Here is a 17,350-nt window from a genome sequence, read left to right as displayed (position 1 = left end):
AAAATATAATAATAGTAAGAGCTATTTATGACAGTCCCACAGCCAATATCATACTGAATGGGCACAAGCTGGAAGCATTCACCTTGAAAACTGCTGTAAGACAAGGATGCCCTCTTTCACCACTCCTATTCAACATCGTGTTGGAAGTTCTAGCCAGGGTAATCAAGCAAGAGGAAGAAATAATGGGTATTCAAGTAGGAAGAGAGGATGTCAAATTGTCTTTGTTTGCAGATAAAATGATGCTATATCTAAAAAAACTCCTGTCTCAGCCCAAAAGCTACTTAAGCTGCTAAGCAACTTCAGCTAAGTCTCAGGATACAAAATTAACATGATTCCTGTAAAACCAACCACAGGCAAACAGAGAGCCAAATTATGAATGAACTCCCATTCACAATTGCTACGAAGAGAATAAAATACCTAGGAATACAGCTAACAAGGGAAGTTAAGGACTGACTCAAGGAAAACTACAAAACAACAGCTCAAGGACATCATAGAGGACACAAACAAACGAAAACACATTCCATGCTCATGGATAGGAAGAATCAGTATCACGAAAATGGCTGTCCTGCCCAAAGTAATTTATGGATTCAATGCTATTCCCATTAAATTACCATCGACATTCTTCACAGAACTAGAAAAAACTATTTTAAAATTTATATGGAACCTAAAAAGAGCCCATATATTCCATACAATCCTACGCATAAAGATCAAAGCTGGAGGCATCATCCTATCTGACTTCAAACTATAATATAAGGCTATAGGAACAAAAAACCAGCATGGTACTGTTACAAAAACAGATAAATAGACCAATGGAACAGTATAGAGAACTTAGAAAAAAGACTACACACTTAACAACCATCTGATCTTTGACAAACCTGACAAAAACAAGCAATGGGTAAAGAATTCCCTGTTTAATAATTGGTGCTGGGAGAACTGGCCAGCCACATGAAGAAAATTGAAACTGGAGCCCTTCCTTACATCTTAGACAAAAATTAACTCAAGATAGATTAAATGCTTAAAATGTAAAACCGAAAACTATAAAATCCTAGAAGAAAATCTAGGTACTACCATTCAGGACATAGTCACAGGCAAAGATTTCATGATGAAAACATCAAGAGCTCTTTCTGTCTCAGGTCGCCGCTGCGAGAAGAGCCGCCACCATGTCTGCGCATCTGCAATGGATGGTCCTGTGGGACTGCTCCAGTTTCCTGATCAAGAGGAATAAGCAGACCTACAGTACTGAGCCCAATAACTTGAAGGCCTGCAATTCCTTCCGCTACAACGGGCTGATTCACCGCAAAACCGTGGGCGTGGAACCGGCAGTCGAGGGCAAAGGTGTGGTGGTGGTCATTAAGTGGAGATCCGGCCAGGTAAGCCTGCCACCTCCTATGTGGGGACCACCATCAACAAGAATGGTTGCGCCACGCTCACCAGCATCAGACACATGATCGGCAAGAACAAGTACCACCCTGACCTGCGCATGGCAGCCATCTGCAGGGCCAGCGCTATCCTGTGCAGCCAGAAGCCTGTGATGGTGAAGAGGAAGCGGACCTGCCCCACCAAGAGCTCCTGAGCCCCCTGCCCCCAAAGCAATAAAGAGTCAGCTGGCTTTCTTAAAAAAAAAAAAAAAAAATCAAAAGAAATTGCAACAAAAGCAAAAATTGACAAATAGGATCTAATTAAACTAAAGAGCTTCTACACAGCAAAAGAAAGTATCATCAGAGTGAACAGACCACCTACACAATGGGAGAAAATTTTTGCAATCTCTTCATCTGACAAAGATTTAATATCCAGAGTCTACAAGGAACTCAAACATAGTTACAAGAAACAACCACCCTATTGAAAAGTCAGCAAAGGACATGAACAGACACTTCTAAAAAGAAGACATATATGCAGCCAGCAAACACATGAAAGAAAACTCAATATCACTGACCATTAGAGAAATGCAAATCAAAACCACAGTGAAATACCATCTCATGTTCAGAATGGCGATTACTAAAAAACTGGGAAACAGCAGATGCTGGTGAGGCTGCAGAGAAATAGGAATGCTTTTACAGTGTTGGTGGGAATGTAATTTAGTTCAACTCTTGTAGAAGACAGTGTGGCAATTCCTCAAAGATCTAGAACCAGAAATATCATTTGACCCAGCAATCCCGTTACTGGGTATATACCCAAAGGTATAGAAATCATTCTATTATAAAGATACATGCACGTGTATGTTCGTTGAAGCACTATTCACAATAGCAAAGACATGGATTCAACCCAAATGTCCATCAAATATAGACTGGATTAAAGAAAATATGTAAAAAAAAAAAAAAAAAAAAGGCTGGGTGCGGTGGCTCAAGCCTGTAATCCCAGCACTTTGGGAGGCCGAGATGGGCGGATCACGAGGTCAGGAGATCGAGACCATCCTGGCTAACATGGTGAAACCTCGTCTCTACTAAAAAATACAAAAAAACCAGCCAGGCGAGGTGGCGGGCACCTGTAGTCCCAGCTACTCGGGAGGCTGAGGCAGGAGAATGGCGTAAATCCGGGAGGTGGAGCTTGCAGTGAGCTGAGATCTGACCACTGCACTCCAGCCCCAGCGACAGAGCAAGACTCCGCCTCAAAAAAAAAAAAAAAAAGAAAGAAAATATGGTGTATATATACTGTGGAATACTATGTAGTCATACAAAGGAATGAGATCATGTCCTTTGCAGGGACATGGATGGAGCTGGAAGCCATTATCATCAGAAAACTAACGCAGGAACAGAAAACCAGACACTGCATGTTCTCATATATGGGAGCTGAACTATGAGAACGCATGGACACAGGGAGGGGAAAAACACACACTGGGTCTGTTGGTGAGGGGTAGTTGGAGGAGACAGAGCATAAGGAAAAATCTAACATATGCCAGGCTTAATACCTAGGTGATGCATTGATAGGGGCAGCAAATCACCATGGCCCACATTTACCTATATAACAAACTTCCACATCTTACACATGTACCCCAGAACTTATAAAATAAAATTAAAATATGTAAAATATTTGAACATACATTTCTCTAAGGAAGATATTCAATCCATGAAAAGTATTTTTATATCATCAGACTCAATTATAAAGACTATTTATTGAAGACATTTGTGGAGGCAACATTTCTATTCCACTACATAAATGATTTTACATGTAATCTTTTCAATTTTATTATTTTGTGTTTGACCAATTTCTAGTGTAACAGTCACTAATGTGAATATGGGTTCAAAGAGCATCTCTAAATATTCATTGGCTAAAATGGAAGTTGAGGCCAAGAGACTACATCTTGCGGCGTTTTATCCATTGGCTTTACCAATTTTGATAACGCATACTACCTGGCTGGTTCCAGGTATAGCTAAAATAAATGAAGATAAAATCTACTGGTAAGGATTTTCAAACATAAATCCTCCTTCACTGATCCAATAGCCCCCTTCATGCATGTTATGTATTACAAAGGCATATTGAGTTCGTTTATTCCTCTCTCTTTCACTTCACTAACAATACCACTTTCAAACTATTATCATATTACTGTTTGATGACTTTGCTTTACAGTCAATACTGATGCTGCATCAAAATTTCAGGTGATTCAAAATTGGTAAGAGAAGAACATGGTGACTCCAGAATAAAGGGGTAGGTGGGGCCCATATCTGTGTAGGATTCTTTGGTGACCAGATTTTCTAAAAGAGGCAGGAAGATGTGACATTTCTTGTGCAAAGTTAGGTTACACCAGCTCCAGAAGGTCAAATCATCTCATTTTGTATTTGGAGCTAATATGACCATTCTTCAAGAATTTTCATTAAAAAATATATTTCCCCAACTAAAGGAATATTTACAAACATTTGCACTTCTTGCTCTTGAACCACTAATGCCACATCTTTATCCTGAATGGGAAAGAAAAATCAGTGTCCCGGAGTTTCTGAATACCTCTGCCTCGATTTTTCAACATTTCAGTGATCCATCTCTCTCTCAAACCCTTTCTTGGACTAAAATATTTCCATATGCTGCTCTGCATATGTGAATTCACTGAACATCTACCATGCAATGTAATTAAGTTTTCTTAGAGTGGATGGCTGATGATTTTTATTTTCATTTTTAACAAATACTAAGAGCTATCTCAAGAAGATACCATATAAGTAGGCAGAGATCAGCATCTGTGTTTTTAAGCTTCACAAATAAGTCTACTTTATGGCACTAAATAATAGCAATTTATTAAGAATTATTTTAATCTACCTCATGATAACAACAGACTGTGTGCTTTACCTCAGACTTTAAAGAAAAACATGAGGACTTAAAATAATAAATAGAAATGGTTACTCATGTAAATATAGATTCTTTCATTACAAATCCATTCCTGATACTAGGAAGCTGGTGAATATTAACACATTTCTGATGAAAAATTAAGGTTCCAGGAGCAAGATGGCCGAATAGGAGCAGCTCCAGCCTCCAGCTCCCAGCACGAGTGACACAGACGACAGGTGATTTCTGCATTTTCAACTGAGGTACCAGGTTCATCTCACTGGGGAGTACTGGACAATCGGTGCTGGTCAGCTGGTGCAGCCCGACCAGCGAGAGCTGAAGCAGGGTGAGGCATCACCTCACCTGGGAAGTGCAAGGGGAAAGGGAATCCCTTTTCCTAGCCAAGGGAAACTGAGACACACAACACTTGGAAAATCAGGTAACTCCCACCCTAATACTGTGCTTTACCAAGGGTCTTAGCAAATAGCACACCAGGATATTATATCCCACACCTGGACAGGAGAGTCCCACACTCACGGAGCCTCCTTCATTGCCAGCACAGCAGTCTGAGATCTAACTGCAAGTCAGCAGCAAGGCTGGGGGAGGGGCACCCGCCATTGCTGAGGCTTAAGTAGGTAAATAAAGCTGCTGGGAAGCTCGAACTGGGTGGAGCCCATCGCAGCTCAAGGGGGCCTGCCTGTCTCTGTAGGCTCCATCTCTGGGGACAGGGAATAGCTAAACAAAAAGCAGCAGAAACCTCGGCAGAGGTAAATGACCCTGTCTGACAGCTTTGAAGAGAGCAGTGGATCTCCCAGCACAGAGGTTGAGATCTGAAAATGGACAGACTGCCTGCTCAAGTGGGTCCCTGACCCCTGAGTAACCTAACTGGGAGACATCCTCAACCTCACATGGTGCGGACCAACACCTCAACCTCACATGGTGGGGTAGGCCCCTGAGACGAAGCTTCCAGAGCAAGAATCAGACAGCAACACTCGCTGTTCAGCAATATTCCATCTTCTGCAGCCTCTGCTGCAGATACCCAGGCAAACAGGGTCTGGAGTGGACCTCAAGCAATCTCCAACAGACCTACAGCTGAGGGTCCTGACTGTTAGAAGGAAAACTAACAAACAGAAAGGACAACCATACCAAAACCCCATCAGTTCATCACCATCATCAAAGACCAAAGGCAGATAAAAACCACAAAGACGGGAAAAAAGCAGGGCAGAAAAGCTGGAAATTCAAAACATCAGAGCGTATCTCCCCATCCAGAGGAATGCTGCTCATCGCCAGCAACAGATCAAAGTTGGAAGGAGAATGACTTTGATGAGTTGAGAGAAGAAGGCTTCAGTCATTCAAACTTCTCAGAGCTGAAGGAGGAACTACGTAACCAGCACAAAGAAAGCGAAAAGCTTGAAAAAAGAATGGAAGAATGGATAACTAGAATAATCAATGCAGAGAAGGGCATAAACCAACTGACAGAAAAAAACCATGACATGAGAAATACGTGACAAATGCACAAGCTTCAGTAACTGACTCGATCAACTGGAAGAAAGAGTATCCATGATTGAAGACTAAATGAATGAAATGAAGCGAGAAGAGAAGTCTAGAGAAAAATGAGGAAAAAGAAATGAACAAAGTCTCCAAGAAATATGGGATTATGTGAAAACACCAAATCTACCTCTGATTGGTGTGTCTGAAACAGAGACAGAAAATGGAACCAAGTTGGAAAACACTCTACAGGATATCATCCAGGAGAACTTCCCCAACTTAGTAAGGCAGGCCAATATTCAAATTCAGGAAATACAGAGAACGCCACAAAGATACTCCTCAAGAAGAGCAACTCCAAGACACATAATTGTCAGATTCACCAAAGTTGAAATGAAGGAAAAAATGTTAAGGGCAGCCAGACAGAAAGGTCGGGTTACTCACAAAGGGAAGCCCATCAGACTAACAGCAGATCTCTCAGCAGAAACTCTCCAAGCCAGAAGAGAGTGGAGGCCAATATTCAACATTCTTAAAGAAAAGAATTTTAAACCCAGAATTTCATATTCAGCCAAACTAAGTTTCATAAGTGAAGGAGAAAAAAAATCCTTTACAGATAAGCAAATGCTGAGAGATTTTGCTACCACCAAGCCTGCCTTACAAGAGACCCTGAAGGAAGCACTAAACATAGAAAGGAAAAACCGGTACCAGCCATTGCAAAAACATGCCAAAATGTAAAGACCATCGATGCTAGGAAAAAACTGCATCAACTAACGAGCAAAATAACCAGTTAATATCACAATGACAGGATCAAGTTCACACATGACAATATTAACCTTAAATGTAAATGGACTAAATGATTCAATTAAAAGACACAGACTGGCAAATTAGATAAAGTGTCAAGACTCATCAGTTTGCTGTATTCAGGAGACCCATCTCATGTGCAGAGACACACATAGGCTCAAAATAAAGGGATGGAGGAAGATCTACCAAGCAAATGGAGAACAAAAAAAAAGCAAGGGTTGCAATCCTAGTCTCTGATAAAACAGACTTTAAACCATCAAAGATCAAAAAAGACAAAGAAGGACATTACATAATGGTAAAGGGATCAATTCAACAGGAAGAGGTAACTATCCTAAATACATATGCACCCAATACAGGAGCACCCAGATTCATAAAGTAAGTCCTTAGAGACTTACAAAGAGACTTAGACTTCGACTCCCATACAATAATAATGGGAGACTTCAACACTCCACTGTCAACATTAGACAGATCAACGAGACAGAAAGTTAACAAGGATATCCAGGAATTGAACTCAGCTCTGCAACAAGCAGACCTAATAGATATCTACAGAACTCTCTACCCCAAATCAAAAGAATATACATTCCTCTCAGCACCATATCACACTTATTCCAAAATTGACCACATAGTTGGAAGTAAAGCACTCCTCAGCAAACGTAAAAGAACAGAAATTATAACAAACTGTCTCTCAGACCACAGTGCAATCAAACTGGCACTCAGAACTAAGAAACTCAATCAAAACTGCTCAACTACACAGAAACTGAAAAACCTGCTCCAGAATGACTACTGGGTACATGATGAAATGAAGGCAGAAATAAAGATGTTCTTTGAAACCAATGAGAACAAAGATACAACATACCAGAATCTCTGGGACACATTTAAACCAATGTGTCAAGAGAAATTTATAGCACTAAATGCCCACAAGAGAAAGCTGGAAAGATCTAAATTTGACACCCTAACATCACAATTAAAAGAACTAGAAAAGCAAGAGCAAACACATTCAAAAACTAGCAGAAGTCAAGAAATAACTAAGATCAGAGCAGAACTGAAGGAGATAGAGACACAAAAAAACCCTCTAAAAAATCAATGAATCCAGGAGCATCTTTTTAGAAAAGATCAACAAAATTGATACAACACTAGCAAGACTAATAAAGAAGAAAAGAGAGAAGAATCAAACAGATACAATAAAAAATGATAAAGGGGATATCACCACCGACCCCACAGATTACAAACTACCATCAGAGAATACTATAAACACCTCCACTCAAATCAACTAGAAAACCTAGAAAAAATGGATAATTTCCTGGACACTTACACTCTCCCAGGACTAAACCAGGACGTAGTTGAATCCCTGAATAGACCAATAGCAGGCTCTGAAATTGAGGCAATAATTAATAGCTTACCAACCAAAAAAAGTCCAGGACCAGACAGATTAACAGCTGAATTCTACCAGAGGTACAAGGAGGAGCTGGTACCATTCCTTCTGAAACTATTCCAATCAATAGAAAAAGAGGGAATCCTCCCTAACTTATTTTATGAGACCAACATCATCCTGATACCAAAACCTGGCAGAGACACAACAACAAAAAAAGAGAATTTTAGACCAATATCCCCGATGAGCATCGATGCAAATATCCTCAATGAAATACTGGCAAACCGAATCCAGCAGCACATCAGAAAGCTTATCCACCATGATCAAGTGTGCTTCATCCCTGGGATGCAAGGCTGGTTCATCATATGAAAATCAATAAATGTAATCCGCATATAAACAGAACCAGAGACAAAAAACACATGATTATCTCAATAGATGCAAAAAAGGCCTTTGACAAAATTCAACAGCCCTTCATGCTAAAAACTCTCAGTAAATTCGGTATTGATGGAACATATCTCAAAATAATAAGAGCTATTTATGACAAACCCACCGCCAATATCATACTGAGTGGGCAAAAACTGGAAGCATTCCCTTTGAAAACTGGCACAAGACAGGGATGCCGTCTCTCACCACTCCTGTTCAACATAGTGTTGGAAGTTCTGGCTAGGGCCATCAGGCAAGAGAAAGAAATAAAGGGATTTCAGTTAGGATAAGAAGAAGTCAAATTCTCCCTGTTTGCAGATGATATGATTGTATATTTAGAAAACCCCATCATCTCAGCCCAAAATCTCCTTAAGCTGATAAGAAACTTCAGCAAAGTCTCAGGATACAAAATTAATGTGCAAAAATCACAAACATTCTTATACACCAGTAACAGACAAACAGAAAGCCAAATAATGAATGAACTTCCATTCACAATTGCTTCAAAGAGAATAAAATACCTAGGAATCCAACTTACAAGGGATGTAAAGGACCTCTTCAAGGAGAACTACAAACCGCTGCTCAGTGAAATAAAAGAGGACACAAACAAATGGAAGAACATACCATGCTCATGGATAGGAAGAATCAATATCATGAGAATAACCATACTGCTGAAGGTAATTTATAGATTCTATGCCATCCCCATCAAGCTACCAATGACTTTCTTCACAGAATTGGAAAAGATTGCTTTAAAGTTCATATGGAACCAAAATAAGAGCCCACATTGTCAAGACAATCCTAAATCAAAAGAACAAAGCTGGAGGCATCATGCTACCTGACTTCAAACTATACTACAATGGTACAGTAACCAAAACAGCATGGTACTGGTACCAAAACAGAGATATAGACCAACGGAACAGAACAGAACCCTCAGAAAGAATACCACACATCTACAGCCATCTGATCTTTGACAAACGTGACAAAAACAAGAAATGGGGAAAGGATTCCTTATTTAATATATGGTGCTGGGAAAATGGGCTAGCCATAAGTAGAAAGCTGAAACTGGATCCTTTCCTTACTCCTTATATGAAAATTAATTCAAGATGGATTAGAGACTTAAATGTTTGACCTAAAACCATAAAAACCCTAGAAGAAAACCTAGGTAATACCATTCAGGACATAGGCATGCGTAAGGACTTCATGTCTAAAACACCAAAAGCAATGGCAACAAAAGTCAAAATTGACAAATGGGATCTAATTAAACTAAAGAGCTTCTGCACAGCAAAAGAAACTACCATCAGAGTGAACAGGCAACGTACAGAATGGGAGAAAATTTTTGCAATCTACTCATCTGACAAAGGGCTAATATCCAGAACCTACAAAGCACTCAAACAAATTTACAAGAAAAAAACAAGCAACCCCATCAAAAAGTGGGCAAAGGATATGAACAGACATTTCTCAAAAGAAGACATGCATACAGCCAACAGACATATGAAAAAATGCTCATCATCACTGGCCATCAGAGAAATGCAAATCAAAACCACAATGAGATACCATCTCACACCAGTTAGAATGGCAATCATTAAAAAGTCAGGAAACAACAGGTGTTGGAGAGGATGTGGAGAAATAGGAACACTTTTACACTATTGGTGGGCTTTTAAACTAGTTCAACTCTTGTGGAAATCAGTATGGTGATTCCTCAAGGATCTAGAACTAGAACTACCATATGACCCAGCCATCGCATTACTGGGTATATACCCAAAGGATTATAAATCATGCTGCTATAAAGACACATGCACATGTATGTTTATTACGGCACTATTCACAATAACAAAGACTTGGAATCAACCCAAATGTCCATCGGTGACAGACTGGATTAAGAAAATGTGGCACATATACACCATGGAATACTATACAGCCAAAAAAAGGATGAGTTTGTGTCCTTTGTAGGGACATGTGTGCAGCTGGAAACATTCTCAGCAAACTTTCACAAGAACAGAAAACCAAACACTGCGTATTCTCACTCATTAGTGGGAATTGAACAATGAGATCACTTGGACACAGAAAGGGGCACATCACTCACCGGGGCCTATTATGGGGAGGGGGGAGGAGGGAGGGATTGCATTGGGAGTTATAACTGATGTAAATGATGAGTTGATGGGTGCTGACAAGTTGATGGGTGCAGCACAGCAACATGGCACATGTATACATATGTGACAAACCTGCACGTTGTGCACATGTACCCTAGAACTTAAAAGTATAATTAAAAAAAAAAAAAAAAGAAAGCAAGACTGACACATTTAAGAGGATGTCATCTCTAATGTGACCTCTAAACAATGGGCAGATTTGCTACCAAAAATTATGTATCATGGTGCTTTAACATCAAATGCCCACAGTTCCTTAAGGAGGTCCTCTTCTGGAAGCAGTGGCACTGGAATCCCAAGAAAAGTTAACGGTCCTTTAAAATAAATAGAAGTTTCAGGATTTCTACTGAGCTACAGGAAGCCCAGCCTTAGTTTTCCTGAAATGTAGGCTATCTTCTCTCCAGGTGCTGGATGGTAGGAAAGGTTATCAATGTGGGATATGGGAGATGCAGAAAATAAGGAGTTTTAAGAACGAAAAACTACACGTCATGATTCTGTGCAATAAAGGATTTCACTAAATCAGTGGCTCTCAAAAAAAAAAAAAAAAAAAGAAAGATTAAGAGCAAAATTTCCATTTTTTCTGTTTCATCTTATGTACAGCACATAGTGCTTCACGAAAGTAGGAAGCTTGTGTAGCCAATGTCATTTATAATACATGCTGCTTAAGGGCTTCAAGGTGCATGTAACTATGTCAAAGTTGGTAGATACTGAAATATAATTTAGTTAATGTGATTTATCTTCATTATAATTTTAGGAGAAAGAAAAACTTTTCCATTTCTTTCATAGGCATTTAAAGGTATTTAAATGTATATTCTAATCAAAACTGAATACTGGCTTAATTTTAATAAAATTTTCACCAGAGAGGTTGGAATTAGTTTGTATGGCTATGTAACTATAAATACATATGTATATATAAATTGATATTATATATTTATATACATATAGATTTATATTTATTTTATATTACTTCTATTATAATTTCACAAATATATTACTTCTATTATACATAATTTCAGATTATATATAACATATTATACATAATCTCTGAAATTATAGATAATGTTATATATATTCTATGAAATATGTATATACATGCAATCTTATTTGTGAAATTCTCTCAATATCTATTCTGATTGGGACTATAGTATCAAATGTCAGATATAAGAATATGAATATTATGAATAAAAATATCAAATAACTGCCTTAGTTTCAGTATTATAAGCAATTATTGTCTAGGTGCTATATAGAAAAAACTAGTTTATAAATAAAGATACATAAAAATATGATACATTACCTGTTGTTTATTAAAGATATTGGGGTGATACAATATTAAATGTTATTGGAAATGTGTGGAAATTGGAAAGTGTGCCTCAAATTTTAACTCTCAACTTATTATCTAGTATAGCACTCTTCAGTAAGAAAACTTAAGTTCTTTTTAAGTCTATGGTTTGTTAAAAACCTCTCATTCCTGTACATGTCATTGTACCAAATATCTACTACATCTATGAAATGAATGGTTTGAATAAGATGGTCTTTAATATGCTCTCGTAAAATATCCTTCAAACTGTGACAAATGTAGATCCTACTGGTTCTTTTCCTAATTATCTATTTTAGTTTTCTCTAACTGTTGGTCCAGATTAGATTGCATATGACACCTATTCTCTCAACTTTAGTTGTTTTAAGATACTGTGGTTTATTGTTAATGGCATACATTTGTGTGGGACACTGTTGTGTATTGCTGAAATAACAACTATACATTTTTGGTACTCTCACACCCATGTGAAATGAAAAATGATCTCATTTGTTTAGATTAAAGTATTCATCTCATCTTGAACTCAAAAAACTAGAAAAATAAACAGTTGGGTATGTATGGCACCTTTTCACTCTGCCTTAATAAATTCCTCCTGACATATGAAGGAATTTTATTCCCCCATTGTATTCATTAATCTCTAATTTGACAATGAGTTTCCTTTGTCTCAGTGTTGGTGATTCACTTTCATGACTAAACTTTTTCATTACCATTCAGATATTTGGGAAGGTGAGAATGATACTTATCTGCAAAAGACATTTTCTTAAGAGGTTAAAACAACTCTTTTCCAAAAACTTAATTATTTATTTATTTATTTATTTTTTACTATTTAATAAGAGAACACAGTATCATCCTGTTTTAAGTAATTTCTACTAAAACCAATTTCTATTGTTTTCTTATTCATTTCACTTTTAGCAGTATCATTCAAGCAATAGTAAGGGCAATGGGATAATAGTTGACACAAAGTGCCTGTCAATAGAGTGAATATTCTTAGTCTTATTCAGGAAGCTCAGAGGATAAGACATTAGTCTAACAGATAATGTAGTCAATGTTAGGTTTTCCATATTTTTTCAGACTTGATTAACTTTTACCTAACCTCTGATAGGAAATTTAGTACCCATTAGATATTAGTGAATAAAAGACTAGGTATTTAAGCAAACATATTTGAGTACAAAATCTTCAGAGTGTGACTCAGAGCACATAAACATCTAATGCTAGGCCAGAAACTCATAACACTTTTAATGAGAAAAATATATTTTTTAATATTCATAGGACTTCTATGTAGTTAGGGTTGGAAAAATATGGCACAAAATATGCTCTTGTCTATCCACTGGGAAATGCTAACCATATGCAAAGAAAATAAAGCCATCTCTGTGAAATAACTCCTATGATGACAGAAAAAATCTATCTTATGACATGAAACTGGTGGTTGTTACCCATCCAAGTACACTGAGCAGAAAGGATTAGTACAACACCTGTAAGTGCTGGCTAAGATGAGGGGATGATAATGATTCGAAGACTAGGAATTACAACCTGAAATCTTACCCACTTACCCCAGTTACTTGGCTTTTGTTTTAATAAGGTGTGTTCTCTTTCACAGTACTTATCCAAGAAGTAAAAGCCTACAATTTATGCCAAATGAATAGGCATTTAGTGTGCCCTCCAAGATTTCTGTCATGCCTTACCCTAAACACTGAAGGAACCAGAATAGTTACCATGCCTGGGACAGCTGGGAACAAAGGAAAAGAGGTAAGCATCTCTCTGCAGCTGATGTAGCTCTGAGAGACTGAGATAAGGTACAGAACTGAGGATTCTCCTTCAGGAGGATGGGAAAAAAGTGGAATATGCCTCCAATGTCCCCAACCTTTAGTTCACTCACCAAGAGGTCAGCTACTGGTTCACCTAACACTGAGGGCTGAAGAACCAGCATAATTTGTACACCTGGGACAGCTAGAAACAAATAAAAAGAAATGAGGGACTCCTTCCAGCTGGTAAGGCTCTGCAAGATTATGAAAAGGAACTGAACTGAGGCTTCTTTCAAAGACAGAAGGAGAGAGGTGGTGTGTGCTTCCAGTATTCTTGCCCAGGTGCCTGATTCTTTCTCGTTCTACACTGAGAGCTGAAGGAAACAGCATAGTCAGACACCAGAAGGAGCAATAGACTACAGGGTCCAGAACAACCAAGAAAAGAAAACTGATGCCTAGGACAGCTAAGAATAAAGGCAGAGATTTCTACCTAGGCTAATAAGACTTTCTCAATCTAAGGCAATATTGAGAGGTGGCTGTTTCTTAGGATGTATCAATACCAGCACAAAGCTACAAGAAATACAAAAATTCAAAACAAATTACACAATTAAATGAGGGAAATAAATTCCCAGTAACTGATCCTAAATAAATTGAAGGCTACGAATTGCCTAAGAAGAATTATCTAAAGGAGCTCAGTGAGTTAGCAAGAGAAAACAGACAGGAAACGAAATAAAATCAGAAAATGACATATGAACAAAATAAGAATATCAACAGAGGGAAGAACAATTAAAGCAAACAAAATTATAGTGCTGTAGGATATAATAATTGAATTGAAATATCTACTAGAAGTATTTAATATCAGATGAAAGCAAAGAAAGAATCAGTGAACTCAAAAATAGGTCATTTGAAATTATTCAGTCAGAAGAGCAAGAAAAGAAAATAGAAAGAAAAAAATCCAAAGGACATATGGAACTCTAGCAAGGAAACCAATATACACATAATGAAGTTCCAGGAGGAAGTAAGAGAGAAAATAGTAGAAAGCTTATTTTAAAAAAGTAATAGCTGAAAACCTCCCAAATCTGAGCAGGGAAATGCACATTTAGATTCATGAAGCACAAAGTTTCCCAAGTAGAACTGGGACAAAGTGTAATCGAATTGTCAAAAGTCAAAGACAAAGAATTTTAAAAGTAGCAAAAGAAAAGCAACTGCTTACATGCAAACCTGCCCCTAATAAGACTATCAATTTGAAACTCTGCAGGGCAGAAATAAGCAGAAAGATAATATGTAAGTACAGAAAGACAAAATGTCAGCCAACAATACTATTCCTGACAAAATTGTCCATTAGAAAGAGGGAGAGATAAAAACTTCCCAGACGAACAAAAGCCGAGTTAGTTCACCTAAAACCTGCCTTACAAGACAGTTCTTCAAGTTGAAATGAAAGGATACTGAACAGTAACACAGAAGCATAGGAAAGCATAAAACTTCTGTCAAAACAAATATGTATTAAAAATACAGAACACTGAAATACTGCAATGATGGCATGCAAATAACTTTTAATTCCAGTATAAAAATTAAAAGAAAAATGTTTAAAAACAAAAGTATTGAGAATAATTATAGCTACAAAAAGTATTAATAGTGTGCAATAAAAACAGTAAACTCGGTGATCAATAACATGAACGTGTGAGAGGAGAAGGAAACATGTAAAATTTTCACGATTGAACTTGTTATCAGCTTGTGATGGTTAATAATGAGTGTCAAGTTGATTGGATTGAAGGATGCAAAGCATTGATCCTTGGTGTGTCTGTGAAGGTGTTGCCAAAGTATTAACATTTGCATCACTGGACTGGGAAAGGCAGAACCACCCTTAATCTGGGTGGGCGCAATCTCATCAGTTTCCAGTGCAGCCGGAATAAAAACCATGCAGAAGAACGGGGGGAAAATGTTTTGGTTATTCTTTTGTTTTCTTTTTCCCTCACTTTTGTTTGAATTAGTTTGGAGAACCAGTCTTCGTGCTCTGAGATTCTTTCCTCAGCTTGGCGTATTCTGCTAATACTTGTGATTGTATTATGAGATTTTTATAGTGTGTTTTTCAGCTCTGTCAGTTCAGTTTGGTTCTTTCTTATAGTGGCCATTGTATATTTAAACTCCTGTGTTGTTTTATTGAAATGCTTAGATTCCTTGGATTGAGTTTCAACTTTCTCCTGAATCTTGATGATCTTTGTTGCTATCCATATTCTGAATTCTAGGCCTTTCATTTCAGCCATTCCAGTTTGGTTAAAAACTCCTTCAAGGAAACTAGTTTAGTCATGTGTAGAAAAAAAAAAGACACTCTGGCTTTCTGAGTTGCTAGAGTTCTTGCACTGGTTCTTTCTCATCTTTGTGGGCTGACGTTCCTTTTACTGTGGTGTAATTTGAGTATGGCTAGTTGACTTTTTTTCTAGATGTTTTTCGAGGGCTGAGGCTTTGTGCGCGGTCTTTATTTGTAGCTGAATTCTTGTCTTTGGTTTCATGGGGGTAATATTAGCAAAGAATATTAGGTTGGGGACATTGGAGGCATATTCCACTGAAAGTGTGGCCTCCTCTACCCCTTGAGTGCTGGCTGCAAGTATCAACTAGCAATGTCCATGCTGCACACCATAGCCCTGGGGTGAGCTCAGTCTTTATGTTCCCTCCTCATCTTGCAGGCAAAAGAGGAAGTGTCCTTGGCAGTGGCTGTGGCAGATCTTTCATTTGTCTCTTGGGGCTTCAACACAGAGAAATGCAGAGCCACCACCACTCAGTGTATTTGGACTGGGATGGGGCAGCTGTGTTGTGGGCTCAAGTCAGGGGGCCCTACATAATGATGAGCAGTGGGGAGCAGGAAGCTCACAGCTGAAGGGCAATAATGGTGGTACTCCTGTAGTTGCAATGGCAGAGGTGCTGTGGATTGTCTTTGGGATTTCCTCCCCAGAGAAACTCAGACCTGACACCAACTGAAATGTTCAGGCAGGGACAGGGTGGTTGTGTTGAGAGCCCAGGTCAGGAGGCCCTTCTCAGTGAAAAATAGTGAGGAAGGGACCTGCAAGGAAAATGGTCCAGCTGTTTTTCTGTAAGGCAGCTACTCTCTACTGGGGGCTTGCATTAGTCCCTAATCACTGCACTCCCTTCCCAGCCTGAGGGCAGCAGGAGCAGGGGCTGCAGAGCAGCAAAAATGGTGGCCTGCCTGCTACCTCTGGGTGCTCTGTTCCAGGGCAATGCAGAGTCACAACTGACAATCTCTAGTCCAGAGCCCAGGCAGGATTGGCTGCAGTCCCAAGTCAGGAGACCCTGCCCTGTGAGGAGTAGCGTGAATGGAGACCTGCATGGTAAACAGTCTGGCCACTTTTCGGTAAGACAGCTGCACTGTGCTGGGGCCCATTGGTGTTTTTAAAGAAGGTTCAGTAGTAGGATTTCTGCACTGCAAATTGTATGAGACTTTATGAATTGTGAGGTAGCTTGAAGAAATGGGACTTAATGGTTTTTTTAAGTATTTTCAGGTGTTGAAGATATACATAATATATTTTTCTCTAAGGAAAAGACATTCTATTTGCAACTCTATAGTCTGTAATGATGTTGGGAGAAACACACACACACACACAACACACACACACACACACTCAGTACAATAAATCTTTGAATTGTAATCTCTTTTATTCCACAGGTACGAGTGTGACGGAAAGAAAGAAGAATTGCTACTGGATTCACTGAGGTAGAAATGCATGATACCATTCATTTCCCAAGAGCAGCATGAGAGCAATAAGGACTGGGTGATGAGGGCAGTGCAAGACAGAAACGGAAGATGAGAATCACT

The 17,350-nt window shown here is 38.6% G+C and overlaps 1 pseudogene; it reads left to right on the top strand.

Annotated features, from left to right (window-relative positions):
* The first annotated feature begins 1,160 nt into the window (after window positions 1-1,160).
* On the top strand, window positions 1,161-1,573 carry LOC111533731 (annotated as a pseudogene).
* The last annotated feature ends 15,777 nt before the right edge of the window (window positions 1,574-17,350 follow it).

Source organism: Piliocolobus tephrosceles, chromosome 15 (genome assembly GCF_002776525.5).
Source record: "Piliocolobus tephrosceles isolate RC106 chromosome 15, ASM277652v3, whole genome shotgun sequence".
Lineage (NCBI taxonomy): Eukaryota > Metazoa > Chordata > Mammalia > Primates > Cercopithecidae > Piliocolobus > Piliocolobus tephrosceles.
Note: the sequence above shows the minus strand (reverse complement) of the source record. Positions and strands in the feature narration are given on the sequence as shown.